Below are 14,665 nucleotides of genomic sequence, written 5' to 3'. Positions count from 1 at the left end.
ATTGTCCTCCCCTGCCCTTGATAGTGTGTGACTTTGCTCACTACCAGATACACAGAGAGCGAGACCGCATCTCCTCTGGTTCTCTGTTCAGACCCAACACACGTACAAACATTTTCTGCATCCTCTCGTCTTGTAGGATTATCGTTTACCCGTGGAATCCTCCTGTGGAACATTTTATCCCAATCCCCCTTCAATTCTTAGGGATCACGTCCCCATCCCCATTCCTCCTGTGGGCTCTCTATTACCCTTTCCTCATCCTCCAGTGGAATGTCTTTTCCCCACCCCTCTTCCTGCGGGATGTTTCTTACCCATTCCCCTTCCTCCTGTGGGTTCTCTCTTCCCCATTCCCTTCCCTCCAGTGGTATCCCTTCCTCCTGTCAGAACTCTTTTCCCCATCCCCCATCCGCCTAAGGGATCTCTCTACGCAAACCCCCTTCATCCTGTGGGATCTCACCTCCTCATCACCCTCCCTCCTGTTGGAACTTTTCTCCCCATTCCCCTTCATCCTATCGGATCACTCTTCCCCAGCCCCCTTCCTCCTGCGGGATCCCTCTCCCCCATCCCCCTTCCTCCTGCGGGATCCCTCTCACCCATCCCCCTTCCTCCTGCGGGATCACTCTCACCCATCCCCCTTATCCTGCGGGAACCCTCTCCCCCATCCCCAATCCTCCTACGGGATCCCTCTCCCCCAACCCCCTTCACAATCCCTTCGTCCTGTGGGATCTCTCTCCCCGAGCCCCCTTCCTCCTGCGGGATCCCTCTCCCCTATCCCCCATCCTCCTACGGGATCCCACACACCCATCCCCCTTCCTCCTGTGTGATCTCTCTCCCGCATCCCCCTTCCTCCTGTGTGATCTCTCTCCCGCATCCCCCTTCCTCCTGCTGGATCTCTCTCCCCCGTCCACCTTCCCCTTGTGGGAGCTCTCCCCCCCATTCCCCTTCCTCCTGTGGGTTCTCTCTCCACCATCCCCTTTCCTCCTGCGGGATCTACCTCCCCCATCACCCTTCCTCCTGTGGGAGCTCTGCCCCCCGTCCCCCTTCCTCCTGTGGGATCTCTCTCCCCCCATCCCCCTTCCTCCTGTGGGATCTCTCTCCCCCATCCCCCTTCCTCCTGTGGGATCTCTCTTCCACATCCCCCTTCCACCTGTGGGATCTCTCTCCCCCATCCCCCATCCTCTTGTGGGATCTCTCTCCCCCATCCCCCTTCCTCCTGTGGGATCTCTCTCCCCCATCCCCCTTCCTCCTGTGGGATCTATCTCCCCCATCCCCCTTCCTCCTGTGGGATCTCTCTCCCCCCATCCCCCTTCCTCCTGTGGGAGCTCTCTCCCCCTTCCCCCGTCCTCCTGTGGGAGCTCTCTCCCCCATCCCCCTTCCTCCTGTGGGAGCTCTCTCTCCCCTCCCCCATCCTACTGTGTGATCTCTCTCCCCCATCCCCCTTCCTCCTGTGGGATCTCTCTCTCCCCTCTCCCATCCTCCTGTGTGATCTCTCTCCCCCATCCCCCTTCCTCCTGTGGGATCTCTCATCCCCATCCCCCTTCCTACTGTGTGATCACTCTCCCCCATCCCCCTTCCTCCTGTGGGATCTCTCTCCCCATCCCCCATCATCCTGTGGGATCTCTCTCCCCATCCCCCATCCTCCTGTGTGATCTCTCTCCCCCATCCCCCTTCCTCCTGTGGGATCTCTCTCCCCCATCCACCTTCCTCCTGGGGGATCTCTCTCCCCCATCCCCCTTCCTCCTCTGGGAACTCTCTCCCCCATCCCCCTTCCTCCTGTGGGAGCTCTCTCCCCCTTCCCCTTTCCTCCTGTGTGATCTCTCTCCCCCATCCCACTTCCTCCAGTGGGAGCTCTCTCCCCATTCCCCCTTCCTCCTGTGTGATCTCTCTCCCCCATCCCCCTTCCTCCTGTGGGAGCTCTCTCTCCCCTCCCCCATCCTACTGTGTGATCTCTCTCCCCCATCCCCCTTCCTCCTGTGGGATCTCTCTCCCACCTCCCCCATCCTCCTGTGTGATCTCTCTCCCCCATCCCCCTTCCTCCTGTGGGATCTCTCTCCCCCATCCCCCTTCCTCCTGTGGGATCTCTCTCCCCATCCCCCATCCTCCTGTGTGATATCTCTCCCCCATCCCCCTTCCTACTGTGTGATCTCTCTCCCCTATCCCCCTTCCTCCTGTGGGATCTCTCTCCCCATCCCCCATCCTCCTGTGTGATCTCTCTCCCCCATCCCCCTTCCTCCTGTGGGATCTCTCTCCCCCATCCCCCTTCCTCCTCTGGGAACTCTCTCCCCCATCCCCCTTCCTACTGTGGGAGCTCTCTCCCCATCTCCCTTCCTCCTGTGGGATCTCTCTCCCCCATCCCCCTTCCTCCAGTGGGAACACTCTCCCCCATCCCGCTTCCTCCTGGGGGATCTCTCTCCCCCATCCCCCTTCCTCCTGCGGGATCCCACTCCCCCACCCCCCTTCCTCCTGCGGGATCACTCTCCCCCATCCACCTTCCTCCTGCGGGATCTCTCACCCCCATCCCCCTTCCTCCTGCGGGATCACTCTCCCCCACCCCCCTTCCTGCTGCGGGATCACTCTCCCCCATCCCCCTTCCTCCTGCGGGATCACTCTCCCCCAGCCCCCTTCCTCCTGCGGGATCTCTCTACCCCATCCCCCTTCCCCCTGCGGGAGCACTCTCCCCCATCCCCCTTCCTCCTGTGGGATCTCTCTCCACATCCCCCTTCCTCCTGTGGGATCTCTCTCCCCCATCCCCCTTCCTCCTGTGGCTTCTCTCTCCCCCATCCCCCTTCCTCCAGTGGGATCTATCTCCCCCCATCCCCCTTCCTCCTGTGGGAGCACTCTCCCCCTTCCCCCTTCCTCCTGTGTGATCTCTCTCCTCCATCCCCCTTCCTCCTGTGGGATCTCTCTCCCACATCCCCCTTCCTCCTGTGTGATCTCTCTCCTCCATCCCCCTTCCTCCTGTGTGATCTCTCTCCTCCATCCCCCTTCCTCCTGTGGGAGCTCTCTCTCCCCTCCCCCATCCTACTGTGTGATCTCTCTCCCCCATCCCCCTTCCTCCTGTGGGATCTCTCTCCCCCCTCCCCCATCCTCCTGTGGGATCTCTCTCCCCCATCCCCCTTCCTCCTGTGGGATCTCTCATCCCCATCCCCCTTCCTACTGTGTGATCTCTCTCCCCCATCCCCCTTCCTCCTGTGGGATCTCTCTCCCCCATCCCCCTTCCTCCTGTGGGATCTTTCTCCTCCACCCCCCTTCCTCCTGTGGGATCTCTCTCCCCCATTCCCCTTCCTCCTGTGTGATCTCTCTCCCCCATCCCCCTTCCTGTGGGATCTCTCTCCCCCCCATCCCCCTTCCCCCTGTGGGATCTCTCTCCCCCCTCCCCGTTCCTCCTGTGTGAGCTCTCTCCCCCATCCCCCTTCCTCCTGTGTGATCTCTCTCCCCCATCCCCCTTCCTATTGTGGGATCTCTCATCCCCATCCCCCTTCCTACTGTGTGATCTCTCTCCCCCATCCCCCTTCCTCCTGTGTGATCTCTCTTCCCCATCCCCCATCCTCCTGTGTGATCTCTCTCCCCCATCCCCCTTCCTCCTGTGGGATCTCTCTCCCCCATCCACCTTCCTCCTGGGGGATCTCTCTCCCCGATCCCCTTTCCTCCTCTGGGAACTCTCTCCCCCATCCCCCTTCCTCCTGTGGGATCTCTCTCCCCCATGCCCCTTCCTCCTGTGGGATCACTCTCCCCCATACCCCTTCCTCCTGCGGGATCACTCTCCCCCATCCCTCTTCCTCCTGCGGGATCTCTCTCCCCCATCCCCCTTCCCCTGCGGGATCACTCTCCCCCATCCCCCTTCCTCCTGAGGGATCTCTCTCCCCCATCCCCCTTCCTCCTGCGGGATCCCTCTCCCCCATCCCCCTTCCTCCTGTGGGATCCCTCTCCCCCATCCCCCTTCCTCCTGCGGGATCTCTCTCCCCCATCCCCCTTCCTCCTGCGGGATCACTCTCCCCCATACCCCTTCCTCCTGCGGGATCACTCTCCCCCATCCCCCTTCCTCCTGCGGGATCTCTCTCCCCCATCCCCCTTCCCCCTGCGGGATCACTCTCCCCCATCCCCCTACCTCCTGCGGGATCACTCTCCCCCATCCCCCTTCCTCCTGCGGGATCTCTCTCCCCCATCCCCCTTCCCCCTGCGGGATCACTCTCCCCCACCCCCCTTCCTCCTGCGGGATCTCTCTCCCCCATCCCCCTTACTCCTGCGGGATCTCTCTTTCCCATCCCACTTCCTCCTGCGGGATCTCTCTCCCCCATCCCCCTTCCTCCAGCGGGATCTCTCTCCCCCATCCCCCTTCCTCCTGCGGGATCACTCTCCCCCACCCCACTTCCTCCTGCGGGATCTCTCTACCCCATCCCCCTTCCCCCTGCGGGAGCACTCTCCCCCATCCCCCTTCCTCCTGCGGGATCACTCTCCCCCATCCCCCTTACTCCTGCGGGATCTCTCTTTCCAATCCCACTTCCTCCTGCGGGATCTCTCTCCCCCATCCCCCTTCCTCCTGCGGGATCCCTCTCCACCATCCCCCTTCCTCCTGTGGGAGCTCTCTCCCCCATCCCCCTTCCTCCTGTGGGAGCTCTCTCCCCCTTCCCCTTTCCTCCTGTGTGATCTCTCTCCCCCATCCCACTTCCCCCAGTGGGAGCTCTCTCCCCATTCCCCCTTCCTCCTGTGTGATCTCTCTCCCCCATCCCCCTTCCTCCTGTGGGATCTCTCTCTCCCCTCCCCCATCCTACTGTGTGATCTCTCTCCCCCATCCCCCTTCCTCCTGTGGGATCTCTCTCCCCCCTCCCCCATCCTCCTGTGTGATCTCTCTCCCCCATCCCCCTTCCTCCTGTGGGATCTCTCATCCCCATCCCCCTTCCTACTGTGTGATCTCTCTCCCCCATCCCCCTTCCTCCTGTGGGATCTCTCTCCCCATCCCCCATCCTCCTGTGGGATCTCTCTCCCCATCCCCCATCCTCCTGTGTGATCTCTCTCCCCCATCCCCCTTCCTCCTGTGGGATCTCTCTCCCCCATCCACCTTCCTCCTGTGGGATCTCTCTCCCCCATCCACCTTCCTCCTGGGGGATCTCTCTCCCCCATCCCCCTTCCTCCTCTGGGAACTCTCTCCCCCATCCCCCTTCCTACTGTGGGAGCTCTCTCCCCATCTCCCTTCCTCCTGTGGGATCTCTCTCCCCCATCCCCCCTTCCTCCAGTGGGAACACTCTCCCCCATCCCGCTTCCTCCTGGGGGATCTCTCTCCCCCATGCCCCTTCCTCCTGCGGGATCACTCTCCCCCATCCCCCTTCCCCCTGCGGGATCACTTTCCCCCACCCCCCCTTCCTCCTGCGGGATCACTCTCCCCCATCCCCCTTACTCCTGCGGGATCTCTCTTTCCCATCCCACTTCCTCCTGCGGGATCTCTCTCCCCCACCCCCCTTCCTCCTGCGGGATCTCTCTCCCCCATCCCCCTTCCTCCTGCGGGATCACTCTCCCCCACCCCCCTTCCTCCTGCGGGATCTCTCTACCCCATCCCCCTTCCCCCTGCGGGAGCACTCTCCCCCATCCCCCTTCCTCCTGCGGGATCACTCTCCCCCATCCCCCTTACTCCTGCGGGATCTCTCTTTCCAATCCCACTTCCTCCTGCGGGATCTCTCTCCCCCATCCCCCTTCCTCCTGCGGGATCCCTCTCCCCCATCCCCCTTCCTCCTGTGGGAGCTCTCTCCCCCATCCCCCTTCCTCCTGTGGGAGCTCTCTCCCCCTTCCCCTTTCCTCCTGTGTGATCTCTCTCCCCCATCCCACTACCCCCAGTGGGAGCTCTCTCCCCATTCCCCCTTCCTCCTGTGTGATCTCTCTCCCCCATCACCCTTCCTCCTGTGGGATCTCTCTCTCCCCTCCCCCATCCTACTGTGTGATCTCTCTCCCCCATCCCCCTTCCTCCTGTGGGATCCCTCTCCCCCCTCCCCCATCCTCCTGTGTGATCTCTCTCCCCCCATCCCCCTTCCTCCTGTGGGATCTCTCATCCCCATCCCCCTTCCTACTGTGTGATCTCTCTCCCCCATCCCCCTTCCTCCTGTGGGATCTCTCTCCCCATCCCCCATCCTCCTGTGGGATCTCTCTCCCCATCCCCCATCCTCCTGTGTGATCTCTCTCCCCCCATCCCCCTTCCTCCTGTGGGATCTCTCTCCCCCATCCACCTTCCTCCTGTGGGATCTCTCTCCCCCATCCACCTTCCTCCTGGGGGATCTCTCTCCCCCATCCCCCTTCCTCCTCTGGGAACTCTCTCCCCCATCCCCCTTCCTACTGTGGGAGCTCTCTCCCCATCTCCCTTCCTCCTGTGGGATCTCTCTCCCCCATCCCCCTTCCTCCAGTGGGAACACTCTCCCCCATCCCGCTTCCTCCTGGGGGATCTCTCTCCCCCATCCCCCTTCCTCCTGTGGGAGCTTTCTCCCCCATCCCCCTTCCTCCTGGGGGATCTCTCTCCCCCATCCCCCTTCCTCCTGTGGGAGCTCTCTCCCCCAACCCCCTTCCTCCTGCGGGATCACTCTCCCCCATACCCCTTCCTCCTGCGGGATCACTCTCCCCCATCCCCCTTCCTCCTGCGAGATCACTCTCCCCAACCCCCCTTCCTGCTGCGGGATCACTCTCCCCCCAGCCCCCTTCCTCCGGCGGGATCTCTCTACCCCATCCCCCTTCCCCCTGCGGGAGCACTCTCCCCCATCCCCCTTCCTCCTGTGGGATCTCTCTCCACATCCCCCTTCCTCCTGTGGGATCTCTCTCCCCCATCCCCCTTCCTCCTGTGGCTTCTCTCTCCCCCCATCCCCCTTCCTCCAGTGGGATCTATCTCCCCCCATCCCCCTTCCTCCTGTGGGAGCTCTCTCCCCCTTCCCCCTTCCTCCTGTGTGATCTCTCTCCTCCATCCCCCTTCCTCCTGTGGGAGCTCTCTCTCCCCTCCCCCATCCTCCTGTGTGATCTCTCTCCCCCATCCCCCATCCTCCTGTGGGATCTCTCTCCCCCATCCCCCTTCCTCCTGTGGGATCTCTCATCCCCATCCCCCTTCCTACTGTGTGATCTCTCTCCCCCATCCCCCTTCCTCCTGTGGGATCTCTCTCCCCCATCCCCCTTCCTCCTGTGCGATCTCTCTCCTCCACCCCCCTTCCTCCTGTGGGATCTCTCTCCCCCCATCCCCCTTCCTCCTGTGTGATCTCTCTCCCCCATCCCCCTTCCTCCTGCGGGAGCTCTCTCCCCCATCCCCCTTCCTCCCGTGGGATCTCTCTCCTCCATCCCCCTTCCTCCTGTGTGCTCTCCCCCATCCCCCTTCCTCCTGTGGGATCTCTCTCCCCCATCCCCCTTCCTCCTGTGGGATCTCTCTCCTCCATCCCCCTTCCTCCTGTGTGATCTCTCTCCCCCATCCCCCTTCCTCCTGCGGGAGCTCTCTCCCCCATCCCCCATCCTCCTGTGGGATCTCTCTTCCCCATCCCCCTTCCTACTGTGTGATCTCTCTCCCCCATCCCCCTTCCACCTGTGTGATCTCTCCCCCATCCCCCTTCCTCCAGTGGGTCTCTCTCCCCCATCCCCCTTCCTCCTGTGGGATCTCTCTTCCCCATCCACTTTCCTCCTGTGGGATCTCTCTTCCCCATCCCCCTTCCTCCTGTGGGATCTCTCTCCCCCATCCCCCTTCCTCCTGTGGGATCTCTCCTCTCCATCTCCCTTCCTACTGTGGGATCTCTCTCCCCCATCCCTCTTCCTCCTGTAGGATCTCTCTCCCCCATCCCCTTTCCTCCTGTGGGATCTCTCTTCCCCATCCACTTTCTTCCTGTGGGAGCTCTCTTCCCCATTCCCCTTCCTCCTGTAGGATCTCTCTCCGCCATCCCCCTTCCTCCTGTGGGATCTCTCTTCCCCATCCACTTTCCTCTTGTGGGAGCTCTCTTCCCCATCCCCCTTCCTCCTGTGTGATCTGTCTCCCCCATCCCCCTTCCTCCAGTGGGATCTCTCTCCCCCATCCCCCTTCCTCCTGTGGGATCTCTCATCCCCATCCCCCTTCCTACTGTGTGATCTCTCTCCCCCATCCCCCTTCCTCCTGTGGGATCTCTCTCCCCATCCCCCATCCTCCTGTGGGATCTCTCTCCCCATCCCCCATCCTCCTGTGTGATCTCTCTCCCCCATCCCCCTTCCTCCTGTGGGATCTCTCTCCCCCATCCCCCTTCCTCCTCTGGGAACTCTCTCCCCCATCCCCCTTCCTACTGTGGGAGCTGTCTCCCCATCTCCCTTCCTCCTGTGGGATCTCTCTCCCCCATCCCCCTTCCTCCAGTGGGTACACTCTCCCCCATCCCCCTTCCTCCTGTGTGCTCTCCCCCATCCCCCTTCCTCCTGTGGGATCTCTCTCCCCCCATCCCCCTTCCTCCTGTGGGATCTCTCTCCCCCATCCCCCTTCCTCCTGTGGGATCTCTCTCCTCCATCCACCTTCCTCCTGTGTGATCTCTCTCCCCCATCCCCCTTCCTCCTGCGGAAGCTCTCTCCACCATCCCCCATCCTCCTGTGGGATCTCTCTTCCCCATCCCCCTTCCTACTGTGTGATCTCTCTCCCCCATCCCCCTTCCACCTGTGTGATCTCTCCCCCATCCCCCTTCCTCCAGTGGGTCTCTCTCCCCCATCCCCCTTCCTCCTGTGGGATCTCTTTTCCCCATTCCCCTTCCTCCTGTGGGATCTCTCTCCCCCATCCCCCCTCCTCCTGTGGGAGCTCTCTCCCCCATCCCCCCTCCTCCTGTGGGAGCTCTCTCCCCCATCCCCCTTCCCCCTGTGGGATCTCTCTTCCCCATCCACTTTCCTCCTGTGGGATCTCTCTTCCCCATCCCCCTTCCTCCTGTGTGATCTCTCCCCCCATCCCCCCTCCTCCTGTGGGAGCTCTCTCCCCCATCCCCCCTCCTCCTGTGGGAGCTCTCTCCCCCATCCCCCTTCCCCCTGTGGGATCTCTCTTCCCCATCCACTTTCCTCCTGTGCGATCTCTCTTCCCCATCCCCCTTCCTCCTGTGGGATCTCTCTCCCCCATCCCCCTTCCTCCTGTGGGATCTCTCTTCTCCATCTCCCTTCCTACTGTGGGATCTCTCTCCCCCATCCCTCTTCCTCATGTAGGATCTCTCTCCCCCATCCCCTTTCCTCCTGTGGGATCTCTCTTCCCCATCCACTTTCTTCCTGTGGGAGCTCTCTTCCCCATTCCCCTTCCTCCTGTAGGATCTCTCTCCGCCATCCCCCTTCCTCCAGTGGGATCTCTCTTCCACATCCCCCTTCCTCCTGTAGAATCTCTCTCCGCCATCCCCCTTCCTCCTGTGGGATCTCTCTTCCCCATCCACTTTCCTCTTGTGGGAGCTCTCTTCCCCATCCCCCTTCCTCCTGTGTGATCTGTCTCCCCCATCCCCCTTCCTCCAGTGGGATCTCTCTCCCCCATCCCCCTTCCTCCTGTGGGATCTCTCATCCCCATCCCCCTTCCTACTGTGTGATCTCTCTCCCCCATCCCCCTTCCTCCTGTGGGATCTCTCTCCCCATCCCCCATCCTCCTGTGGGATCTCTCTCCCCATCCCCCATCCTCCTGTGTGATCTCTCTCCCCCATCCCCCTTCCTCCTGTGGGATCTCTCTCCCCCATCCCCCTTCCTCCTCTGGGAACTCTCTCCCCCCATCCCCCTTCCTACTGTGGGAGCTCTCTCCCCATCTCCCTTCCTCCTGTGGGATCTCTCTCCCCCATCCCCCTTCCTCCAGAGGGAACACTCTCCCCCATCCCCCTTCCTCCTGTGGGAGCTCTCTCCCCCATCCCCCTTCCTCCTGGGGGAGCTCTCTCCCCCATCCCCCTTCCTCCTGTGGGAGCTCTCTCCCCCATCCCCCTTCCTCCTGCGGGATCACTCTCCCCCATACCCCTTCCTCCTGCGGGATCACTCTCCCCCATCCCCCTTCCTCCTGCGGGATCTCTCTCCCCCATCCCCCTCCCCCCTGCGGGATCACTCTCCCCCCATCCCCCTTCCTCCTGCGGGATCCCACTCCCCCACCCCCCTTCCTCCTGCGGGATCACTCTCCCCCATCCACCTTCCTCCTGCGGGATCTCTCACCCCCATCCCCCTTCCTCCTGCGGGATCACTCTCCCCCAGCCCCCTTCCTCCTGCGGGATCTCTCTACCCCGTCCTCCTTCCCCCTGCGGGAGCACTCTCCCCCATCCCCCTTCCTCCTGTGGGATCTCTCTCCACATCCCCCTTCCTCCTGTGGGATCTCTCTCCCCCATCCCCCTTCCCCCTGCGGGATCACTCTCCCCCATCCCCCTTCCTCCTGCGGGATCCCACTCCCCCACCCCCCTTCCTCCTGCGGGATCACTCTCCCCCATCCACCTTCCTCCTGCGGGATCTCTCACCCCCATCCCCCTTCCTCCTGCGGGATCACTCTCCCCCAGCCCCCTTCCTCCTGCGGGATCTCTCTACCCCATCCCCCTTCCCCCTGCGGGAGCACTCTCCCCCATCCCCCTTCCTCCTGTGGGATCTCTCTCCACATCCCCCTTCCTCCTGTGGGATCTCTCTCCCCCATCCCCCTTCCTCCTCTGGCTTCTCTCTCCCCCATCCCCCTTCCTCCAGTGGGATCTATCTCCCCCCATCCCCCTTCCTCCTGTGGGAGCTCTCTCCCCCTTCCCCCTTCCTCCTGTGTGATCTCTCTCCTCCATCCCCCTTCCTCCTGTGGGAGCTCTCTCTCCCCTCCCCCATCCTCCTGTGTGATCTCTCTCCCCCATCCCCCATCCTCCTATCGGATCTCTCCCCCATCCCCCTTCCTCCTGTGGGATCTCTCATCCCCATCCCCCTTCCTACTGTGTGATCTCTCTCCCCCATCCCCCTTCCTCCTGTGGGATCTCTCTCCCCCATCCCCCTTCCTCCTGTGGGATCTCTCTCCTCCACCCCCCTTCCTCCTGTGGGATCTCTCTCCCCCATCCCCCTTCCTCCTGTGTGATCTCTCTCCCCCATCCCCCTTCCTCCTGCGGGAGCTCTCTCCCCCATCCCCCTTCCTCCTGTGGGATCTCTCTCCTCCATCCCCCTTCCTCCTGTGTGCTCTCCCCCATCCCCCTTCCTCCTGTGGGATCTCTCTCCCCCATCCCCCTTCCTCCTGTGGGATCTCTCTCCTCCATCCCCCTTCCTGCTGTGTGATCTCTCTCCCCCATCCCCCTTCCTCCTGCGGGAGCTCTCTCCCCCATCCCCCATCCTCCTGTGGGATCTCTCTTCCCCATCCCCCTTCCTACTGTGTGATCTCTCTCCCCCATCCCCCTTCCACCTGTGTGATCTCTCCCCCATCCCCCTTCCTCCAGTGGGTCTCTCTCCCCCATCCCCCTTCCTCCTGTGGGATCTCTTTTCCCCATTCCCCTTTCTACTGTGTGATCTCTCTCCCCCATCCCCCTTCCTCCTGTGTGATCTCTCCCCCCATCCCCCTTCCTCCAGTGGGATCTCTCTCCCCCATCCCCCTTCCTCCTGTGGGATCTCTCTCCCCCATCCCCCCTCCTCCTGTGGGAGCTCTCTACCCCATCCCCCCTCCTCCTGTGGGAGCTCTCTCCCCCATCCCCCTTCCCCCTGTGGGATCTCTCTTCCCCATCCACTTTCCTCCTGTGGGAGCTCTCTCCCCCATCCCCCTTCCTCCTGTGGGATCTCTCTTCTCCATCTCCCTTCCTACTGTGGGATCTCTCTCCCCCATCCCTCTTCCTCCTGTAGGATCTCTCTCCCCCATCCCCTTTCCTCCTGTGGGATCTCTCTTCCCCATCCACTTTCTTCCTGTGGGAGCTCTCTTCCCCATTCCCCTTCCTCCTGTAGGATCTCTCTCCGCCATCCCCCTTCCTCCAGTGGGATCTCTCTTCCACATCCCCCTTCCTCCTGTAGGATCTCTCTCCGCCATCCCACTTCCTCCTGTGGGATCTCTCTTCCCCATCCACTTTCCTCTTGTGGGAGCTCACTTCCCCATCCCCCTTCCTCCTGTGTGATCTGTCTCCCCCATCCCCCTTCCTCCAGTGGGATCTCTCTCCCCCATCCCCCTTCCTCCTGTAGGATCTCTCTTCCCCATCCACTTTCCTCCTGTGGGAGCTCTCTCCCCCATCCCCCTTCCTCCTGTGGGATCTCTCTCCCCCATCCCCCTTCCTCCTGTGGGATCTCTCTTCCACATCCACTTTCCTCCTGTGGGATCTCTCTTCCCCATCCCCCTTCCTCCTGTGTGATCTCTCCCCCCATCCCCCCTCCTCCTGTGGGAGCTCTCTCCCCCATCCCCCCTCCTCCTGTGGGAGCTCTCTCCCCCATCCCCCTTCCCCCTGTGGGATCTCTCTTCCCCATCCACTTTCCTCCTGTGGGATCTCTCTTCCCCATCCCCCTTCCTCCTGTGGGATCTCTCTCCCCCATCCCCCTTCCTCCTGTGGGATCTCTCTTCTCCATCTCCCTTCCTACTGTGGGATCTCTCTCCCCCATCCCTCTTCCTCCTGTAGGATCTCTCTCCCCCATCCCCTTTCCTCCTGTGGGATCTCTCTTCCCCATCCACTTTCTTCCTGTGGGAGCTCTCTTCCCCATTCCCCTTCCTCCTGTAGGATCTCTCTCCGCCATCCCCCTTCCTCCAGTGGGATCTCTCTTCCACATCCCCCTTCCTCCTGTAGGATCTCTCTCCGCCATCCCCCTTCCTCCTGTGGGATCTCTCTTCCCCATCCACTTTCCTCTTGTGGGAGCTCTCTTCCCCATCCCCCTTCCTCCTGTGTGATCTGTCTCCCCCATCCCCCTTCCTCCAGTGGGATCTCTCTCCCCCATCCCCCTTCCTCCTGTGGGATCTCTCATCCCCATCCCCCTTCCTACTGTGTGATCTCTCTCCCCCATCCCCCTTCCTCCTGTGGGATCTCTCTCCCCATCCCCCATCCTCCTGTGGGATCTCTCTCCCCATCCCCCATCCTGTGTGATCTCTCTCCCCCATCCCCCTTCCTCCTGTGGGATCTCTCTCCCCCATCCCCCTTCCTCCTCTGGGAACTCTCTCCCCCATCCCCCTTCCTACTGTGGGAGCTCTCTCCCCATCTCCCTTCCTCCTGTGGGATCTCTCTCCCCCATCCCCCTTCCTCCAGAGGGAACACTCTCCCCCATCCCCCTTCCTCCTGTGGGAGCTCTCTCCCCCATCCCCCTTCCTCCTGGGGGAGCTCTCTCCCCCATCCCCCTTCCTCCTGTGGGAGCTCTCTCCCCCATCCCCCTTCCTCCTGCGGGATCACTCTCCCCCATACCCCTTCCACCTGCGGGATCACTCTTCCCCATCCCCCTTCCTCCTGCGGGATCTCTCTCCCCCATCCCCCTTCCCCCTGCGGGATCACTCTCCCCCATCCCCCTTCCTCCTGCGGGATCCCACTCCCCCACCCCCCTTCCTCCTGCGGGATCACTCTCCCCCATCCACCTTCCTCCTGCGGGATCTCTCACCCCCATCCCCCTTCCTCCTGCGGGATCACTCTCCCCCAGCCCCCTTCCTCCTGCGGGATCTCTCTACCCCATCCCCCTTCCCCCTGCGGGAGCACTCTCCCCCATCCCCCTTCCTCCTGTGGGATCTCTCTCCACATCCCCCTTCCTCCTGTGGGATCTCTCTCCCCCATCCCCCTTCCCCCTGCGGGATCACTCTCCCCCATCCCCCTTCCTCCTGCGGGATCCCACTCCCCCACCCCCCTTCCTCCTGCGGGATCACTCTCCCCCATCCACCTTCCTCCTGCGGGATCTCTCACCCCCATCCCCCTTCCTCCTGCGGGATCACTCTCCCCCAGCCCCCTTCCTCCTGCGGGATCTCTCTACCCCATCCCCCTTCCCCCTGCGGGAGCACTCTCCCCCATCCCCCTTCCTCCTGTGGGATCTCTCTCCACATCCCCCTTCCTCCTGTGGGATCTCTCTCCCCCATCCCCCTTCCTCCTGTGGCTTCTCTCTCCCCCATCCCCCTTCCTCCAGTGGGATCTATCTCCCCCCATCCCCCTTCCTCCTGTGGGAGCTCTCTCCCCCTTCCCCCTTCCTCCTGTGTGAGCTCTCTCCTCCATCCCCCTTCCTCCTGTGGGAGCTCTCTCTCCCCTCCCCCATCCTCCTGTGTGATCTCTCTCCCCCATCCCCCATCCTCCTATGGGATCTCTCCCCCATCCCCCTTCCTCCTGTGGGATCTCTCTCCCCCATCCCCCTTCCTCCTGTGGGATCTCTCTCCTCCACCCCCCTTCCTCCTGTGGGATCTCTCTCCCCCATCCCCCTTCCTCCTGTGTGATCTCTCTCCCCCATCCCCCTTCCTCCTGCGGGAGCTCTCTCCCCCATCCCCCTTCCTCCTGTGGGATCTCTCTCCTCCATCCCCCTTCCTCCTGTGTCCTCTCCCCCATCCCCCTTCCTCCTGTGGGATCTCTCTCCCCCATCCCCCTTCCTCCTGTGGGATCTCTCTCCTCCATCCCCCTTCCTCCTGTGTGATCTCTCTCCCCCATCCCCCTTCCTCCTGCGGGAGCTCTCTCCCCCATCCCCCATCCTCCTGTGGGATCTCTCTTCCCCATCCCCCTTCCTACTGTGTGATCTCTCTCCCCCATCCCCCTTCCACCTGTGTGATCTCTCCCCCATCCCCCTTCCTCCAGTGGGTCTCTCTCCCCCATCCCCCTTCCTCCTGTGGGAT

The sequence above is a fragment of the Hemitrygon akajei genome, unplaced genomic scaffold (assembly GCF_048418815.1).
Source record: "Hemitrygon akajei unplaced genomic scaffold, sHemAka1.3 Scf000075, whole genome shotgun sequence".
Classification (NCBI taxonomy): Eukaryota; Metazoa; Chordata; class Chondrichthyes; order Myliobatiformes; family Dasyatidae; genus Hemitrygon; species Hemitrygon akajei.
The sequence above is the reverse complement of the archived record's forward strand: the minus strand, read 5'-3'. Positions refer to the sequence as shown.